This window comes from Sphaeramia orbicularis, chromosome 3 (genome assembly GCF_902148855.1).
Source record: "Sphaeramia orbicularis chromosome 3, fSphaOr1.1, whole genome shotgun sequence".
NCBI classification, from domain to species: Eukaryota; Metazoa; Chordata; class Actinopteri; order Kurtiformes; family Apogonidae; genus Sphaeramia; species Sphaeramia orbicularis.
The window spans coordinates 62,307,660-62,329,665 of record NC_043959.1 but is presented as its reverse complement, the minus strand read 5'-3'; positions in this window follow the sequence as shown (position 1 = coordinate 62,329,665).

Below are 22,006 nucleotides of genomic sequence, written 5' to 3'. Positions count from 1 at the left end.
CCAGCTTATAGTTCCTGGAACGGATTGTCATGGAAAAGGGTCAAACAGCACTAAACTGGTCTGGATCCTGAGTGAACCCTGGGATAAAGAAGTCAATGAAAAGCTGGTCTTTAAATCAGAGAGTCTGTGGCAGAACACAGATGATGGGAAAAGCCTCGTCCTGGTACATGGTGTGGACCCAGACACACCAGCATTATGATGCAAAATACAGAAGAATGCATGAATTTACTGTCAGCAGATGAGTGTCACAGCCACATAAACAATAGTCACTTTTCCATTGGACGTCTGTGCAAAACTTTACCCATATTTACGAAATGTCCTAAAAACAGAAGTGCGTAATGTCGGTTTTTCCATTAAATCACAAATGCAATGATTTGTTTATTAATTATCATGAGAAGTCATTCCATAAACATGGTGACGAACATAAATATGGTGTTGAGTTACAGATAGATTCATTATTATTATTATATATTACCCTCTATCTCCTACTAAATTAAAATATGCTGTAGTTTCCTGGTGTGTCCACACATACACACGTTTCTTCTTCACTTGTTGGAACGTACGTCAACATCCGTTTTTTAATTCACCTGACTCTAGCTGTGAAAAAAAAGGTCTTTCTGTTGCAGTTTTGTGTGATACACCATTTGTGCTACGCCCGAAAAACCACCTCTTGCCAGCGCAAAAACTTTTATAACTGAAAAATGAGACTTTTGACAAGATTGTCGTTTCTCCATTAGACGAATTTTTATACATAAGTTACATTTGTGTAATTTGAGGGTCAATGGAAAAGCGACTAATGTTGAGACTGTTGAGCCCCTTTGGAAATTCCACTGTTCTTTATTAAAAGTAGAGAAACCAGATCCTGAATCCTAACTGGATAAAGACAAATGGAAGTTTAACATCACAAAGTCTTTTTTGCACACATGGACATGACTTTATAAGTGACTTCATAGTAGATGATGTCACACTGCCTCCTCTGCTCCAAATAAATATGACAAAAGTTGAACCAAGGATGTTAAAACTGCTCACAGCTTAGTTTAAGATGAAATATTTTCCAGATCTGTAATGCTGATAGCACAGACCCAGAACCCAAATGCAGAACACGGGAGCGGATGTAAAAGTTTACAGAGTTTATTGTATACAGATAGGAAGATTATGATAATGAACAGGATCTTAAGGACAGCGGCCAAGGAAGTCCTCGTCTGAACCGTCCTCCGGGTTTCGGACGCGAACCCACGGTTCGGCTCCGGATTTAGTGCCGGCTCGCCGACTAGGGGAAAGCAGAGGGAGGTCAGGGACGGAAACAGGTCATGCACGGAGAGGCAATCAGACAGGCGACAGGACATAGGGAAAAGGCAAACTCACGTACCGAAAAATCAGGCGAAGACGTCAAAAAACCAGGAAGGCAGATGGAGGCTGACAAAACCGACAGGGAGCAGGCAAAAAACAGGCAAAAAACAGGCAAAACAGGATGACAAAAACAGGTGGGAACACAGTAAGGCAAACGAACAGACAGGATCAAAAACGCTGGTAAGTTATCTACAAGAGAAAACGAACTGGCGTCTGATCAGGGGAAAGGACAGGGTATAAATACACAAAAGGGAGGGAAGACAACGAGACACAGGTGGAACACATTAGGGCGGAGTCAGGTAATCAGGGAAAAGGTGAACACGAACCAGGAAGGGAAGTAAAGACCACAGACAACACACATGAGGAAAACTTTACAAAATAAAACAGGAAGTGACAGACAAACAAAAGACAGACAACCCCAGACTGACGTCCGGTAACAGGCTTCACAAGATCAGTGTTTCTCAACGGGGGCGTTGGGACACAGTCGGGGGGGCGTTTGGAATGAGAAAGCCGAGAGGGGGGCGCTGAGACCGAAATGGGGGGGGGCCTTAGTCTGTGTAAGTATCAGTATCAAGGAGTATGTTATATCAATAGTAAATTTCTGTTATTAGTTCTTACTCATTTCATGGAGATAAAATCCTCCTTAAACCCAGGAGTTTGACAGTTTTAGCTTTTTTACATTAAAAAATTGTCTTGATTGGAAACTGCATAATGCAACAGTTTTTTCAGATACATTTTTAAAATAATTTTTATTTAATGATTGATTTTTTTAATGGAATGTCCTTTGGAATGCATAGTATTTTTAGAGTTAAACTGTCAGACTTTTGTCCCCTACAGAGGACACAATGCAGTACTGGGTCTGAGGAGAGTACGAGAAAAAAAAAAGTGTCAGAAAACTGTTAATTACAGTCTAATAACAATTAGTAACTGATTTAAACTAAGACATGTTAGTGCAGATCAGGTTTATCATGAGCAGCAAAGTTTCAATAATTGTCTGAACTGCAGTGTATTATTATGGGATGGTGCATTAGTGTCCACGGTGTTGGCTGATCTGGAAATGAAACAACAAACCCATGAATGTACAAGAGAACAGCTGGAGAAGAACTGTCCACTGGAGTGTCCACTGGAGTGACCACTGGAGTGACCAGTATGCATGAAAGGGTTAATTAGGAAAAAAAAAAAAAAAAAAGTACAGTCAGAAATGGAGTATTTGTGTTTCACATTAAACGTGCATTTGGCTTTTCCCTGTGCTCATATCCGTACCCGGTGGTATGGGTTCTCTACATTCATGTCGTAGATCTGCTCCCATGACTGCATGCATGTGTGTTGTGTAGAACGCAGAATGTCTGTGGAACCTCCATCTTAGAACAGACATCAGCACAGCGTCTTCCATCCACTCACCTGATGTCCACATAGACAGCGACACTGACATGAAAGAATAACATCTGAAAAACAGAAACGGATCTGAGTGGATGAGTTTGACATGAAACTGAGCCTTCGCACATTAAACTAAACGACACGTTCTGTCTTTATTAAACTGAATTTGACAGAAATCTTTTGAACTGACAAATACAGAGTGTCCCAAAAAACTTATACACACTGTAAATAATTGTAAGTATGTGTTTATTAAAATTCAGTCAATTTTCAAAATGTAATAGAATTTACAAACATCATTTAATTGTTTTGTCACCGCCTGTAATAGCCCGAGTGGTCAAGGCAGGCGCTGTAGCCAAAAATACGAGTTTTCCTTTTCTGTGGAGAGTCCAAAAAACACAACCTTCACCATCAACCTACAAACACTACCAAATATATATGTATATGTATGTATATGTATGTCCCAAATATCTACAGAAGTGCACTGTGCATGTGACTGGGATAAACCATGACCACAGAGGACACAGACTACACACACGTAACTGCAGAGGTTTGGCACGCACGTCACATGATCAGCTGGTTTTCTGTTTACCACGCCATATTGGTAGGCAAGCTTTCCTTGGATCGTACAACGTGTTAAAGGATGGACCCGCTAAACCCCCGTTAAAGGATGGACCCGCTAAACTCCTGGTAAAGGATGGACCCGCTAAACCCCCGTTAAAGGATGGACCCGCTAAACTCCTGGTAAAGGATGGACCCACTAAACCCCTGTTAAAGAGTGGACCCGCTAAACTCCTGTTAAAGGGTGGACCCGCTAAACCCCTGTTAAAGGACGGACCCGCTAAACTCCTGTTAAAGGGTGGACCCGCTAAACCCCTGTTAAAGGATGGACCCGCTAAACTCCTGTTAAAGGGTGGACCCGCTAAACTCCTGTTAAAGGGTGGACCCGCTAAACTCCTGTTAAAGGGTGGACCCGCTAAACTCCTGTGTGCCGTTTATTCCTTCTCTTTCACCAGTATCAGTTCTGCATACAGACCGCTGGGTTCCACTGGTGGCAGCGCTGGTTCTGTTTAGAGTTATTACTGCAGTTAGCCTAGCTCCTCAGTATAGTTAGCCTAGCTTCTCAGTATAGTTAGCCTAGCTCCTCAGTATAGTTAGCCTAGCTTCTCAGTATAGTTAGCCTAGCTCCTCAGTATAGTTAGCCTAGCTTCTCAGTATAGTTAGCTTGCGTGCCTGTTGCCTTAGCGGTGTGTAAAAACAGAACAGTCCTCATGTGGTCCGGTGCTGCAGACCCTTTAAACCTCCAGGAGGACTTCCCCTGGACTATCACCTACAGATACAGTGCTTGTGGATCTACCTGCTCCCTTTGAGTTTCCTCAGCTGGGTGAGGCAGACGGAAGTGGGCGGAGCTACGGCGGGCGACGCCGCTGAGTTCAGCTGGAGCTGGAGACAATACTGCCCCCCCCGTCTGAGCCGGTCTGCTTTAACTATGGGACAGCCTTCCATATGAGGTCCAGTCACATGATGAAGATGGGAGGGGCTTTAGGACACAGACAGTTCATGGACCATTTACAGCTAACATATGGGACCGTTTACAGCTAACATATGGGACCGTTTACAGCGAACATATGGGACCGTTTACAGCTAACATATGGGACCGTTTACAGCTAACATATGGGACCGTTTACAGCTAACATATGGGACTGTTTACAGCTAACATATGGGACCGTTTACAGCGAACATATGGGACCGTTTACAGCTAACATATGGGACCGTTTACAGCTAACATATGGGACCGTTTACAGCTAACATATGGGACCGTTTTACAGCTAACATATGGGACCGTTTACAGCTAACATATGGGACCGTTTTACAGCTCACATATGGGACCGTTTACAGCTAACATATGGGACCGTTTTACAGCTAACATATGGGACCGTTTTACAGCTCACATATGGGACTGTTTACAGCTAACATATGGGACCGTTTTACAGCTCACATATGGGACCGTTTACAGCTCACATATGGGACCGTTTTACAGCTAACATATGGAACCGTTTACAGCTAACATATGGGACCTTTTACAGCTAACATATGGGACCGTTTACAGCTAACATATGGGACCGTTTACAGCGAACATATGGGACCGTTTACAACTAACATATGGGACCGTTTACAGCTAACATATGGGACCGTTTTACAGCTAACATATGGGACCGTTTACAGCGAACATATGGGACCGTTTACAGCTAACATATGGGACCGTTTACAGCTAACATGTGGAACCGTTTAGAGCGAACATATGGGACCGTTTTACAGCTAACATATGGGACCGTTTTACAGCTAACATATGGAACCGTTTACAGCTAACATATGGGACTGTTTTACAGCGAACATATGGGACCGTTTACAGCTAACATATGGGACCGTTTTACAGCTAACATATGGAACCGTTTACAGCTAACATATGGGACCGTTTTACAGCGAACATATGGGACCGTTTACAGCTAAGATATGGGACCGTTTTACAGCTAACATATGGAACCGTTTACAGCTAACATATGGGACCGTTTTACAGCTAACATATGGGACCGTTTACAGCTAACATATGGAACCGTTTACAGCTAACATATGGGACCGTTTTACAGCGAACATATGGGACGTTTACAGCTAAGATATGGAACCGTTTACAGCTAACATATGGGACCGTTTTACAGCTAACATATGGGACCGTTTACAGCTAAGATATGGAACCGTTTACAGCTGACATATGGAACCGTTTACAGCTAACATATGGGACCGTTTACAGCTAACATATGGGACTGTTTTACAGCGAACATATGGGACCGTTTACAGCTAACATATGGGACCGTTTACAGCTAAGATATGGGACCGTTTTACAGCGAACATATGGGACCGTTTACAGCTAACATATGGGACCGTTTTACAGCGAACATATGGGACCGTTTTACAGCGAACATATGGGACCGTTTACAGCTAACATATGGGACCGTTTTACAGCGAACATATGGGACCGTTTTACAGCGAACATATGGGACCGTTTACAGCTAACATATGGGACCGTTTACAGCTAAGATATGGGACCATTTTACAGCTAACATATGGGACCGTTTACAGCTAACATATGGGACCGTTTACAGCGAACATATGGGACCGTTTACAGCTAACATATGGAACCGTTTACAGCGAACATATGGGACCGTTTACAGCTAACATGTGGAACCGTTTAGAGCTAACATATGGGACCGTTTACAGCTAACATATGGGACCGTTTACAGCTAACATATGGGACCGTTTTACAGCGAACATATGGGACCGTTTACAGCTAACATATGGGACCGTTTACAGCTAACATATGGGACCGTTTACAGCTAAGATATGGGACCGTTTACAGCTAAGATACGGGACCGTTTACAGCTAACATATGGGACCGTTTACAGCTAACATATGGGACCGTTTACAGCTAAGATATGGGACCATTTTACAGCGAACATATGGGACCGTTTTACAGCGAACATATGGGACCGTTTACAGCTAACATATGGGACCGTTTACAGCTAACATACGGGACCTTTTACAGCTAACATATGGGACCGTTTACAGCTAACATATGGGACCGTTTACAGCTAACATACGGGACCTTTTACAGCTAACATATGGGACCGTTTACAGCTAACATACGGGACCGTTTACAGCTAACATATGGGCTCGTTCACCAGTTCCAGTTCAGATCCTGCAGGTGTACGGCTGATGTGATCCGGCTGGAGCTGGGAACACTGGTTTTACCTCCCAGTTGATCGCATCACTGCTGTTTATAAACCTGTAAACTCATCTGTGGTGCCTTTATCACAGCAGACAGACTCACAAATAACAAAACACACAAACACCAGTCCAAAGAAAAGCACCAGATAAAGCAACAGCTGGGACTTTCTGGGTCCAGATGGCGTGCCTACCAATATGGCGGTGTAAACAACAATCACATGACCAGTGACGTCAGCTGTACGTCCTCAGTATGTTCAGTCCTGTGATGAACTGGTCACATGTTCAGGGTGAACCCCACCTTCGCCCATTAGTAGCTGGGATAGGCTCCGCCCCCATGACCCTGGTGAGGATAAAGCGGGTTCAGAAAATGAATGAATGAATGGATGAATGAATGAATGAATGAATTAACCTATTTAATGTTTTTAGAGAAACACTAATGTAATTCTAGGGGAGTTAGTAGTAATACAAAATGAATATACACTATATGGGCAAAAGTACTGGGACACATTGAATTCAGGTGTTTCTTTTCTAACGGGTCTGGGATACAAAACAATAATGACAAATGTCATAATGTAGTTTTACATTGGGATAAATATCATCGCATTGCTTAGTTTTGCTTAAATAAACTTTAAAGAAATCACGTTTCTGAACTATTTTGGAAAAAAAAAAAAAAAAAAAAAAAAAAAAAAAATATATATATATATATATATATATATATATATATGTTTTTGGGGTTTTTTTTTAAGTTTAAAGGAGAGATTTTTCTTTCCAAAGTGAAATGTGAAGAAAGTAGACAGTTAGGTGTGGTCGAAAATTATTATTTACAGTCAGAGCATGAAAAAAAAAAAAAAAAATTAAATTTAGCGATAGAACATTTAAAATCGTAGTCATGGATAAAAAAAAAAAAAGAAATTAATGTTGAGAGAAATGAAGTAAAAACTATCTCTGAGGCATTTTGGAAGCAATTTAAGCAAAACTAACCAATGCAATGATATTTATCACAATATAAAACTATATTGTGACATTTGTCATTCCTGCTGTGTAGCCCATACAGTACCGATGCTTAGCTTTGTTGTTACAATAAGTTACTGATATAAGTGACATGAAACATCATGAGCTCAGATATCAGTGTACTTCATCTGTCTGTAAAACAGGAGGCACATACCAGTAACAAACAGCATCATTTTTAGTCTTTTTAATAACACTGATTTTATGTCACGTGAACAAGCAGGAGATAATGCGATTAAGTGTCAGTAATGCTCCTTTCGATGGCAATATACCATTAGAAAAAAGAAAAATATTCAAATCTTTATTTCTGGTAAGTGCACAACAGCCATGTTCGATCTGAGGCTTCACCATCCGCTCAAAATTCAAATACACAGTTTACAGGATTACATGGAGATGAACTTCCAGAGGCGTCACACTTCAGGTAAGAATCGAATGACTGATGGTCTCCAGTGGAGGTTCCCAGCCACAACCTTAACATTACATGTTTTATTCCACTTTACTAGAGTTCAGCGCATCCCCATAAACACTTAGCACAACAAATACAATGACAATCTAGAGCACAGGTGTCAAACATGCGGCCCGGGGGCCAAAACCGGCCCACCAAAGGGTCCATTGCGGCCCTGCAGGATGAAAGTGCATAACTGAACCTGAACAGTCCAGGTTGAACAAATCCTTTAGGTTCAGGTTCCACATACAGACCAATGAGATCTACAGTCAAAAGAACAACACAATAAACCAGAAATAATGACAAACACACATTTACTGTGAACAATTATGAGGAAAAAATTTAAGTGAAAAAATCACATTACACTGTGAAAATATTTACATTTACAAAACTATTCTTTCACAATAAAATGCAAATAAATCCATAAATAAAACCACAGATGAACAACCTGAACTGTGCAGTTTGAACAATATTCTTTCTGTTCCTAAATGTTTGGTGCATTTATGGATCCACTGGATCTGCAGTTGTGTTCAGAATAACAGATGGAATATTGGAGAAACTGTTCACATTTTAGTTCAAACTCCAACATTTGAACAATATTCTGCCTGTTCCCAAATGTTTATGGAACACTGTGGAAATGGACATGTAGAAATAAGAAGTCCAGGCAGAATAGAGTTACAATTGCACTAATTTTTCAAATGAAATTTCAGTGTTTTCAGGTTATTCACATCTTTTTTGTAACATGTAAATATTTTCATAATTTAATTGTTTTTGTTTTTTGTACTAAAACAAAAAGAAAAACTTGGATTTGTCATTATTTATAGGTTATTCAGTCATTATTTTACTGGCTCGACCCACTGCAGATCAAACTGGGCTGAATATGGAACTGAACTAAAATGAGTTTGACAGGCCTGATGTAGATGTTATCAATCAATCAATCAATCAATCAATCAGCTGGCTTGTGTAAAATGTGCTGAGCATCACAACATATTTTTTTTCTAATGTACTTGAAGGCTGGAGTAGGAAGAAGATAGGAGGCAAAAGCTGAAGACTAAGACAGAAAAGTCTTGTCATTTCATAAGTTAGAACAGAAACACTCCTGCTACAGAAGGCAGGTTTCCATTCCTGCTCCCACTGCTGTCTTTATCTCGTTGCCATAACAGACCCTCTCCCTGTCTTTGTTTGGCTGCCGTTAATCCAGCTGAACAGTGACAAAATTAGGTCAAAGCCAATGGCCTGGACAATAGGCTGGGGACGAACACTGTTGAGGAACACAATTACTTTGGCGTCATATATTGTAGAGGCCAGCTCTGTGGTAAGTGCTTATACAGCCCATCTGAAATGAACCAGCTTATGCAGGACCACACAGAAGAAGAGTGGAAAAAGGACTGGACTGCAATTCCTTATAGTCTGACATAAAAGAAACAACAACAACTGTGTATGTACGTGCATCAAAGTGTTCAGTCAAAGTATGATTTTGTTATTTCATGATCCATCGACCTGAAAAAGTAAAAAAAAAAAAAAACATTTACTCATGTTTTTCTCCTCCTCAGACCCAGCTGTGGGTTTTCTGTCCACATTTATGAACAAGAGTTTCACAGCTTTATACAAAAAAAAAGGAAACTGTCCACCACACAGGACATTCCATCAAAATGTTAAAAACTGCATCTGAAAAAACTGTTGCATCATGATGTTTCCAATATAGGCACTGATTTAATACAAAACAAAAAAACATTTCCTGGGTCTGAGGAGGATAAGGTGATTTTTAGGTGGTTTATGGGTAATTATTGGGTGATTTTTAAGGGGTTTTTGAGTGATTTTAAGGTAATTTTTAAGTTGTTTTTGGGTAATTTTTGATGATTTTTAAGGCTTTTTGGGGGTGATTTTTGGAGAATTTTTGGGTGATTTTTAAGTGTTTTTCTGGTGATTTTTAGGTGTTTTTTTGGGTGATTTTTAGGTGATTTCTAGGTGGGTTTTTTTGTGGTTTATTGGTTATTTTTAGGTGGTTTTTGAGTAATTTCTTAACCTCCTCAGACCCAGCTGTGGGTTTTCTGTCCACATTTATGGACAAGAGTTTCACAACTTTATATACAAAAAAAAAAAAGAAAAAAGAAAAAAAAGGAAACTGTCCACCACACAGGACATTCCATCAAAATGTTAAAAACTGCATCTGAAAAAACTGTTGCATCATGATGTTTCCAATATAGGCACTGATTTAATACAAACCAAAAAAAAGCTGGTACTATGCTGACAGTTCCTGGGTGTGCCAAAAACGCACACTTGGTGCTCAGTAAGGGCCTAAGGGTTAACCAGGAAGTCCCACTGAGATCAGGAATCTGTTTTGCCAGGGAGATCTGGTCTAGACAGTAGCCATAAAAATGGTCCACAGCCTGTACCCTAGTTTATAGTCTCAAAGTGTGTTACATGCCCACAGATGAAACCAAATGACAGCTTTCCTCAGAACAAGACCATTCCCTGCTGCTGAAGGACCAGGCTGTCTTCACTGGGGGTGTCCACAGGCTCCTCTGAAAGCTCCTCTGGAGGTGGGATCGGCTCTGGGCGCCGCTACACCACATCATACAGCGTACAGCGGGCCGTCGTCATAAAGCATGCTTTCTCCGAGGTGTACGGGCACTTTCCACCAGCAGAACCAGCGCACATCCACCTTTCCTGTAAAGTTTATTTGATAAAGTCAAAGCAAATGACAGAGTATGACTTCTACCTGTTCCAGACAAGTTGTAGTAACAGATGATTCACATCAAGAGATTAGAGCCACTGCTGGTTTCCATCTGCAGTCCCCAGTCAATCTGTAAGCAGAGAAAGAAAGGAAGAAAGGAAGAAAGAAAGGAAGGAAGGAAGGAAGAAAGAAAGAAAGAAAGAAGAAAGGAAGAAAGAAAGGAAGAAAGAAAGAAAGAAAGGAAGGTAAAAAGAATCATGTACTGTAGCCTAAAATGAGACTGTCCAATCCCAGGAGTGAAAACATGACTGTGTCCATGTTCAGAACATGCACAGACATGTGGCTGCAGCACATGTCAGGTATTTACTGTCCAGGCTTTTATCAAGTGTTTGATGTGAAACATTAGTGGTTGAAAGTGAAATGGGCCTTGACTCACATTCAAACTCTACATCACAGGTGTCAAACATGCGTCCCGGGGCCCAAATCCAGCCCACCAAAGGCTCCAGTCCGGCCCTGGGGATGAATTTGTGAAATGCAAAAATGACACTGAAGATATGAACAAGCATTTTAGTTCAGGTTCCACATTCAGACCAGTTCAACCTCAAATGGGTCAGACCAGTCAAATCCTACCCAATAACCTAGAAATACTCATAACTCCAAATTTTTCTCTCTCTCTCAAAGTATAATTTTGCAAAAACTGTGAATAACCTGAATTGTCTTAATAGAAATGCAGTTTTACCAATATTCCACCTGTAAATAAATGTTGTGTGTGTTCGTAGACCTACTGGCATCTGTCAGTTCTATATAATGCACATGTGGAAATGATCAGCTGAAGCAGAATAGTGTTCAAATTACACTGACTTTTTCAGTTTGTTCATGTTATTCACAATGTTTGAAAGGATAGTTTGTAGATGTAAACCTTTTCATAATGTCATTTTATTTTTTCACTATAAAACACAGAGGAAAGTTTGGAGTTGACAGTATTTCTGTAAAATTCTGTTCTTATTTGACTGGTTGGGTCCACTGCAGATCAGATTTAGCTGAATGTGGAACTGAACTGACAGGAGTCTGACAGCCCAGGACTAAAACTTTATTATGAGCCAGTGTTAAAACAAAACTAGTTTCTGCGCAAATCATTAGCAGCAGCAGAATGACATTGATTTAAGGGCCTTTAGTCTCAGGTTAAGATAAGATATCCTTTCCTTCAGTTATGGGGTGAGTAGAAGTTCATGGTGGATGTTATCCAGTAGATCTGACCGACTATGGAAGGAGGTCCATTTGAGCAGAACATCCAGAGCGACAGCGTGTTTGGAAGGAGGAGTCGGACCCACGTTAACCCTTTCATGCATGAATTACAAGAGCCTTAATCAAGATTTTTATTCATGAGTGTTTTTATTCCTCGAGGCAGTAAAAAAACAATACGATTGAAGTTGTTTTTATGAACCCATTTTTCATGGAGTTGCAAAAATGTCCACTCAGCTGGACAGCATGAGTTTAATTTTTGAAGCAAAGAAACATATTCACTGATAAACCGTGTGAAAACTATGAAATAAAAACATTTTTAATGCAGCTGGTCTGATATTTTCTCACATTTTAACATACTCTAATACTAGTCAGTACTCACTTCATGGAGATAATATGCAAAAAAAAAAAAAAAAAAAACACCCTGTTAATTACAGTTTAAAAACAATAACAAGCAATTGATTTCCACTCAAACATGTTAGTGCAGATCAGGTGTCACACTTGGAGCTGAAGTGAGGGTAGGCTGAATAAAAGGCTGCCTGGAAGAGCTCTGATTTGACTTTAAAACTGGAGCAAAAACAACACGACAAAGTCCATTTGATTCAAAAACAAACCAAAAAAAAAAAAAAACAGGTGAAGAGCTTTATTGGCCTTAAAGTGCATCCAAGGAAATAAGCAAATAATGACAACAACAACAAAAACCCCTAACACAGGTGTGCACAGCCCTTCTGTAACTGCTGTCAGTAATGTCAGACCCCCCCCTCCATTTAAAGGCTAGGCCCCTCCCACTGGACCATACCATTTATAACTGGAACTAATTACACATTTCATCTCACTCCGTCGGTTATTTTCCATAGTTATATCACAAAACAATTTATGTGTTTTAAACTCACATCAGAGGAGTAATCGAATTACTTCTAGAATCTACACCCCCTCTTTAATACTCAGATTACCTGGTCTGGTGCAGTGCGACAGGCGGAGCCTATTTTCCCTGTTTAACTCAGGCACTATAAAAGGCAGCCCGATGCTCCCTGTGGGTCCTTTCCACTGCCCACAACCAGGAAGTACCATGTAAGTAAAGGAACAACACAGTTAGAAACAAACTGTCCACATGTAGAAGTGAAGATAATGACAGAGCTAATGAAACTGCTCAGGTGTTTGTGTTCAGGGTCATGGGTAAAACAGCCCAGCAGGCTGGCTCAGGAGTTGAACTGTAGTCCAGTGTGTGTGTAACCGGTGGTGTCCGACTCTGTTGTGTTGGTTTTTTTTTTTAAATGATGAGACCCGCAGGTGTGTCCTTGGAGGCAGTCTCTGTTTGTTGTTCTGACAAAAATGATAGAAAACATAGAAACCTGCGGTCAGTATCCCACGTAAAACACACTCCTGCACAAACCAGATGATAAAGAAATGGGTTTAAATACATTCTAAGCCCCTGACACAGCCGGAACCAGCCGGTTCATGTAAAAAACAGAAATGAACAGACTAAACCAAAAGTTTTCATGAACTGTACGGCTGCTTCGCTCTCCCACAGAAAACCGGAACAAAAGGGAGGAGGCAAAGGCGCCAAAACTCAGGTTACACATGCAGTGTCACGCTGTAAATTGTTCTCTGGGGAACAGAGCCAAACCAACAGTTCCACACACTGACCCGGAGAACCACAATGTCAGGTACCAACCAAAAGAAATGAAAGGAAAATGAACAGATTTTGTGTCATTATAACAATCCACACCCCCACACTGCTGCTAAAGAACTGCCCCTGTTCCATGAGACTGTTACAGACGATCAGCTGCTGTTTTCCATGTGGAAGGAGGGAGTGTGTGGTGGATGGGGGGGGCGGGGGGCACACCAGGTTTAACCATGACAGCTCAGGTACAGGAACAGGATGAAGGTCAGTGTATTATGGGATGGTGCATGTGCTGTAAAAATCTAAATCTGACCAAGTGTATTAGTCTGATTTCTAGTCCAAATATGTGATCACACTTAAAATAAGACAGAATCACCTGCAGAGGAACATTTTTTTTTACTTAATTCAAGCACAAAAATCTGCCAGTGGAACAAGTGAAACTGATCAGATGAGTGTAAATCAGATTTTGCAGATCTATTGTCTATAAATCTGTTCTTCTATGTGACTGTAGTGTTCCTCTGGAGGTCAGTCTGTGTGATCTGAAGTGTGATCAGATGTTTGGAACAGAAATGACACAAATACACCTGGACAGAGTTAGTTTTGCAGAGTGAGTGTCCACTGTGTTGGCTGATATGGAACTAAAACCACAAAATCTATGAATATAGAAGAGAACAGCTGACCACTGGAGTGACCACTGGAGTGACCACTGTGCATGAATGGGTTAATGATTAACAGAGAGATGAGTTATGTCAAATCTACAAATGTCTTTTCTTAGAATGATTGTTTTCTCCTGCTGCATTTCATGCAAAGATTTGGAAGAATGACTTGTCACACTGCTGCCTGTTCTGTCTGTTCAAGGTGAATTTGGACGTTTCTCAGAAACAGGATTATCTTCTACAAACGCTGAAGAAATGCCTGGCAGGCATGTTTGATGTGTTGGATTTCAATGAAGTTTCTCCTGCACTCCCAGTCGATGAACAGACGGGAAATGCCTGCGAGCGGAATAAGTCATATCTGGATTCAACCAAGTGCATCAACAAGACGGCCTACGAAGACCTGGACGCTTTGACGAGGACATGAACGGCATCAGGTACGAGAATCTTCCATGTGCAGGTGTCACATGGACTGGAAGGTAAGCACGTCCGACTGCATTTTAATGTGGACTTTAAAGGCAGAAGGGGGAAGGTTTTCCTTGACAATAAGAGTACCTGATGCAGTACGGCATGCACTAACACTGAAGGATACACTTACCGCGGTAGCTTTCCTGTTGGCTGATTTTTAAGAAGAAAAATAATGCCCTCGTGTACTCAAACAAATTAAAAACACACCACATGTGGTTTGCCAGACCAAGTGTCCTCCAGTCAGGGACTGGACCTAAAAGACCTTCCATCCGAGCCAACGGGCCTGATCCCTGTTTTCAGTACATTCAGTTCATCCTACGATGACGCACGGTCTGTCCCGTCTGTGTCCCATCGACGTTCCATCACACGAGGGCGTTTGTACGGGTGTTCCTCAGCCTTCACAGGCCTGATCTCCACCAAACTCACCCAATGAGCTCCAACATTCCCTGATTATTGACGAGGCACACCTTTATGTCCTTATTCAAATGTTGTGAGGCACGCTGGGAGATTTGAGCCTCTCATGCCATCGTACAATGGTACCATGGGTACAATGCCACTAGTACATACAGTTCACCCCTTGGCCCTCCCCCTTACCCCTCCCCCTTGCCACTACCTCTTCAACTGCAGTTTTGGGGGGGGGGGGGGGCATCAGTTCTGTGCCTGTCCTTGAATGGCGTCAGTATTTAGAAGGATCACAGAACTAGGTCCACATCACTATCAGGAAAAATACCCAGTGCTGTATAAAGTACTGCAAAGCCGTACTTGAGTAGAAGTACAGGTACCAAAAATGTACTCTGGTAGAAGTTCAAGTCACCAGCTGAAAGACTACTCAAGTTAGTCTTTACATGTCTAGTATTTACTGTAGTTAAGCATATCAAGTAATCTACAATTAAATGTACTCAAGTAATGGAACCAAAAGTACAAGTAAATGTTAAAACCAACCAAAGGCAGTTAGAATGTAGAATATTACACTTTTATGGCACTGGGACATAATGCATACTCATGTCCAGTTTCTGAGCTTTCTGTCCACCGTCATGTCTGGTCAGGTGTGTTCGTCATGTTCATGTGTAGACCAGGGCTCATGTCAGTTCAGTTCCATATTCAGCTACATTTGATCTGCAGTGGGCCGGACCAGGAACAGAAGAACAGAAGAGCCTAGAAATAATTACAGCTGACAATGTTTGTCTTTATTTAAAAAAAAACAAAACATTAAATTGTGAAAATACTTACTTTTATAAACGATCAAAAAAAAAAAAAAACCTGAAAAAACTGAAATTTAAAATAAAAAATGTAAGAAAATTTAGTGTAATTTTCTCAGTCTTCTTCCTCCACTTCTCATTAGTCCATGTGCATTCTGGATCAGATCTCCAAAGACACTAAACACTGAGGAAAAGAAGAAAAGAGTTCAAACTGGACTGAATTTAATACAGACATTTCAGGTTGGACACATTTGTTCAGGTTAGTCACATTTTATTGGTACAGGAGAGTTTGGAAATGGAAAGAGTTTCATCATTTCATGTGATTTTTTGCACTAAAACAAAGACCAAAAAAAAATTAAGTTTTTAGTTCTAGATTTTTTTTTCTTAATTGAAGATTTTTTTTTTTTTGTCTTAATTCCAGATTTTTTGCTAAATTTGAGATTTTTATTTTTATTTTTTTTGGCTTAATTGAAGATTTTTTTTTACTTAATTGAAGATTTTTTTTTTTGTTTTTTGGCTTAATTCAAGATTTTTTCCTTAATTCAAGCTAAATTTTCTTTGTTTGCTTAATTCAATTCAAGACTGTGGAATCTTCGCACTTGTCAAAAACATCCCAGGGGCTGAACTGGACCCTTTGGGGGGCCGCATGTTTGACAGCCCTGAGGTAGTTTCATGTCTCGTCTTAGGTTTTCAGGGCTTTGTCCTGGTTTGATTAGTCACTTTCTGTTCAGTTGGAGTTGTTCACGTTCGGTCCTGTCTTGCACTTCCTGTTTTATTCGTGCACATCTCTTCTTGTTTCAGACCTGGACTTCCTCCCTTTGTGTGCTCTCCCTCCAGTGGGCTTGTTAGCCCCTCCCCTGGTCGTTGTCACCTGTGTTCCCCTACCTCAGGTATAATTAGTCCTGTCTGCCTTCGTCTGGTGCCAGTTTGTCGTATTCTGTGGCGTGTTCATGTCAAGCGTCCCAACCAGGTTTTTTCATGTTTGTTAGTTTTGCGTCAGTTTTTTTCTGTTTGGGTTTTGTTCTGTTTGAAGTATTTTATATATCCTCCTTGAGAGCGTCTTTTTTTGTTTAATCACTTTTTCAATATTAAAATATTTTTGTTAATCTTCAGTTTTCGCTGAGTCGTGCATTAGATTCAGATTCAGATTTATTAATTGTCAGTCAATAAAAACATCCCAGATGCTGTTAAAGAACGAAATAGCAAAATGCACAGCACGAAATAAAAACACAAAAAAGACTCCTAAAAACACCAACTCAAAACAACCCATGTAGATGATAAAATATTAAAAACTGCACTAAAATAAATAAATAAATAAATAGTTAGTAAAGATAAAAAAAAAAGAAGTATTGCACGATGGGGGGGGGGGGGGGGTCACTATTACACCTATCATTGCACATTCCATTATTTCACTCCCCCCCCCCCATCATTTTATGTAACAAGGACGTTACATCCAACAGCTATGCAAAAACAATCAGCTGGTGCATTTTGGAATGGGTTGTGTGATTTTTAAGTCTGATTTTATTCTTTTAACAAAGGTGCAGTCAGGTTAGTGGAAGGTGTGTTTTTTATGTTAGAGGACTTGAAAAATAATCTGTCAGAAAGAACAGAAGAACTGTCCACGCATTAATAAACACACATACATTAGCACCGAGCCACAGTGGACAACCCGAGACCTTCTAAACTTTTACCAAGTCGGTCTTTTATTCTGCACTTGTTGTTGTGATGCAAAACAATCTTCCAACTTCAAATGTGCAAGTAACACAGCTGAAAATATGCACAGGTGGAAAAACCTGGCTGCATTTCATGGTTGATGAGTTTCTTTATTTTCTGCGTTTGATGTAGAATTGAATTAGACCGTCTGCTCTGCAGAGACCGAAGACAGTTTCAGATTAAGTGTTCAACGAGCACAGAGCTACATTCTTCTGTCCATAGTCTCCATGTACTGACTGTAAAACATGCAGCGTTATTGTCTTTCAAGCCACCTTAAGACATACGCTGTAAAAAAACAAACAAAAAAAACAATCGGAAATGTTCCAGCAGCTAGGGCGCCAAAAAAAATACTGTTCAATAACAGAAAATAACTCTCATAAAAATTAATTAATTTTCCATAATTACAGTTTATAGCTCTAACTTTACATGACATTTTTCTTTCTTTTTTTTTTTTTTTTTTTTTTACTTTTTAATGTTAAATAAAGAATATCTACGTGCATTAAGACATGACTTGGGATTAGGCCTTAATGTTAAAGTATGCCCACCTATAAAATGAATGAGTTTATCTTTTAAAGAACATTCCAAGAGCTGTTATCACACAAACAATTCTGATTATAATTACAACAAATTATGTTAATTTTAGATTTAACAGGAGTTTTTACATGTAACTTTATGTCCATTTCTAGTATATTTAATAAGATCTTTAATGTTAAACAAAGTATGCACACCTGTAAAATTAATGGATTTACCAATTAAAAGAATGTCCAAACACTGTTAGTATGACAATAACTATGATTACAATTACAAAAATATACTGTTAATTTCAGGCCATATGAAGTATAATTACAATATTTACAGGTAATTTCACATTCAATCATGTTTTTTTTTTTTTTTTTCTGGATATCAACTTTAAATAAATAAATAGTTCTTACATATTATCTTTAGTTTTAAAAAATGTTATAACACTGCCATAATAAATAACCAACCATTTATATTTACAATATTCTCCTGCTAATTTGAAAATATATGAAGTATTGTGGTTGAATGACATATACTTTTCAATGAGACTAAGCTGTACAAGAACAGCTCTTAAATGATCAGAAAGCACTTACTTTGTGTTCTCAATATTTATTTAATTCTGTTCACAAACAGACTCGAACAGAAAACGGTGTTCTTGCAACAGTCTTGTTCACAAAAGCTGAAATATTGTACATTTTGTTATATGAATGAAAATACTCCCTTACATTTACAACAGACCTCCAACAATCGGTCGCTTGTGGGCAGACAAAATGGGTTTCAGTCAAAGTACAGTTTACATCAGGTGCAGCCAAGGCTCACAAGAAACTACAAAGAAACAGACCATCGTAAACAAATCAATAAATAAAAAAATGCCAAAAATAAAAATAAAAAAATCAAGCAAAATTAAAAAGTCTGCCTGGTTTTCCAGACAACTGGTCACTGATGGACAGATAAATGTAAGGAGTAATACAAACAAACACATAAACAAACACATAAACAAACACAGTCATGGGTAGTGTGGCATGGCCCCCTGGAGCTGCAGACCTCCAGTAACTGGTCGATTGTGAGCAGACAAAATGGGTTCCAGTCAAAGTACAGTTGACATCAGGTCGAGCTAAGGTTAACAGTGAACTACGCAGAAACAGTCGGCCGTCATGAAAACAATTAAGAAATCCAATTAAAATGGGTGTCTGGTTCTGCAGACAACTCAGAAAACTGGACTCCATTAAAAAGAGTACTGTAAACAAAACCGAAGAAAAAGAAACGTCTAGTGTTTAAACCAAAGGTCTCCTAAACTGACAGCTGAACAGAGTAAAGCCGTCTGGTGTCACTTCACAGAACTGCGTCTCTGATAGACACCCGTCATGAAAAAATCATCAAAAATCAAGTAATAAAAATAAAATGGCTCTCTGCTTCTAAAAGCTGGTCATCTCTGCACAGAAATGAACCCTTTCATGTGTGAATTATAGGAACCTTTATCAAGACTTTTTCCTGAGTGTTTTTATTCTTCTTTAGGCATGAAAAAAACAATGATTTTTTTTTATGAACCTATTTTTCATGGAGTTACAAAAATGTCCACTCAGCTGAACACGTGCGTTTAATTTTTGAAGCTCAGACACATGTATTTACTGACATACTGTGTGAAAACTATGAAATAAAAGTATTTTTAACCGCCTGAGACCCAGCAATGCATTTTTGTCCTCTGTAGGAGACAAAAGTTTCAGTTTTACTTAAAAATGCTGTCCATGGTAAAGGACGTTCCAATAAATAAATAAATAAATAAAATGTACCTGAAGAGAAAAAAAACAAAACAAAACCTGTTGCATTATGCAGTTTCCAATCAAGACAATTGTTTAATGAAAAAAGCTCAAATGTTCCCTTTCCTGGGTCTCAGGAGGTTAATGCTGCTGATCTGATGTTTTCTCACATTTGAACAAACTATAATACTAGTTATTACTCACTCAGATAATATGCAAAAAAAAAACCAGTTAATTACAGTCTGATAACAATTAGCATTTGATTTAGATAAAAGAACAGCACAGTTCCAGTACTGGTCTGAATGTCAGTGTATTATTATGGGATGGTGCATTAGTGTCCACTGTGTCGGCTGATCTGGAACTGAAACGGTCAAACCCATGAATATACAAGAGAACAGCTGCAGTAAACTGACCACTGGAGTGACCACTGGAGTGACCAGTGTGCATGAAAGGGTTAACGGAGTGTACAAACAGCAGAAAAAACCTCCAGATAATAAACTGGAGAATACAGTGGGTAAGGGTGAGAAGTCTATGTGACACTGCTGTCCTTCCTGTGCATGTGAGAGGACGCAGACTGGACTCCAGGATGGTCTTTTCTGCAGAATGTTTGTTGACCCTCCTCCATTCATAGTCTGTGATTTCTGTGGTCAGGGACAGAACCTTGGGACTGACTGCCAGCTGCTTTCTGGAAGCGTTCCTCTCCAGTTTCGATCCCTAATTGTCAGGATTTGTCTTGAAGGCATCTGTCAGATGAAATGCAACAGCTTCAGTCCTGACTGTTCCAGAGGTTCGCTTCAGGGGACTGTGTACTGCCTGTGCTACTGTCAGGGAACACAAAGGAACTTTATTACAATTGGCTACTCGGTGGTTTCTCGGCTACTTTTTGTTTCGTCATTATTTCCTAAACAAACATTAGCAAAAGCTGTGTTGCCTTTGGCGCCTGTTGCTTGGTCTTGATATAAGCATTAATGAAGAATAAAGCAGACGAAGCCCAAACAGAAACTGAACATCAAAAAAAACTTATCACATATTCTGTGATACCATTTCACACCATTGTATTAAAGATGAAAACTAATTCTTTCTTGTTCTTAAAAAACATTTAATTAACAAACAAAAGACAACAAACTTCCAAACAGTGGATGAGCGTCCAGAGGAGAAGGTCAAATATGACAAAGGGTCGTTCAACAAAGTTCAGCTTTAGCAACAAGTACCATTCTGAATGCACACAAGTCAAAGAGCCAGGACACAGGCTGGGCACCCCCTAACCCTGACCCTGGTCTGGGCCCGGGCCCTGACCCTAACCCTGACCCTGGTCTGGGCCCTGACCCTAACCCTAACCCTGGTCTGGGCCCTGACCCTAACCCTAACCCTGGTCTGGGCCCTGACCCTGACCCTGGTCTGGGCCCTGACCCTGACCCTGGTCTGGGCCCTGACCCTGACCCTGACCCTGGTCTGGGCCCTGACCCTAACCCTGGTCTGGGCCCTGACCCTGACCCTGGTCTGGGCCCTGACCCTGACCCTGACCCTAACCCTGGTCTGGGCCCTGACCCTGACCCTAACCCTGACCCTGGTCTGGGCCCTGACCCTAACCCTAACCCTGGTCTGGGCCCTGACCCTGACCCTAACCCTGGTCTGGGCCCTGACCCTAACCCTGGTCTGGGCCCTGACCCTAACCCTGGTCTGGGCCCTGACCCTAACCCTGGTCTGGGCCCTGACCCTGACCCTGGTCTGGGCCCTGACCCTGGTCTGGGCCCTGACCCTGGTCTGGGCCCTGACCCTGACCCTGACCCTAACCGTGGTCTGGGCCCTGGCCCTGACCCTGGTCTGGGCCCTGACCCTGACCCTGGCTCTGTCCTCTGAGCCTGAACACAGGCGGTAGAATGGTACTTGTTGCTAAAGGTGAACTTTGTTGAACGACCCTTTGTCATATTTGACATTCTCCTCTGGATACTCTTCCACTGTTTGGTTGTTTGTTGTATTTTGTTTGTTAATTAATGTTTTTTAAGAACAAGAAATAATTAGTTTTCATATCTAATAAAATGGTGTGAAATGGAACACAGAATATGTGATAAGTTTGTCTGTTCAGTTTACATACATTGGAGAAACATTCATGTATCGGTACACTCAGGTGTTGTAAACCACCTGATAGTCCTCTGATCACCAGTGTAGTGAGACAAACAGGTGGAATGTTGAG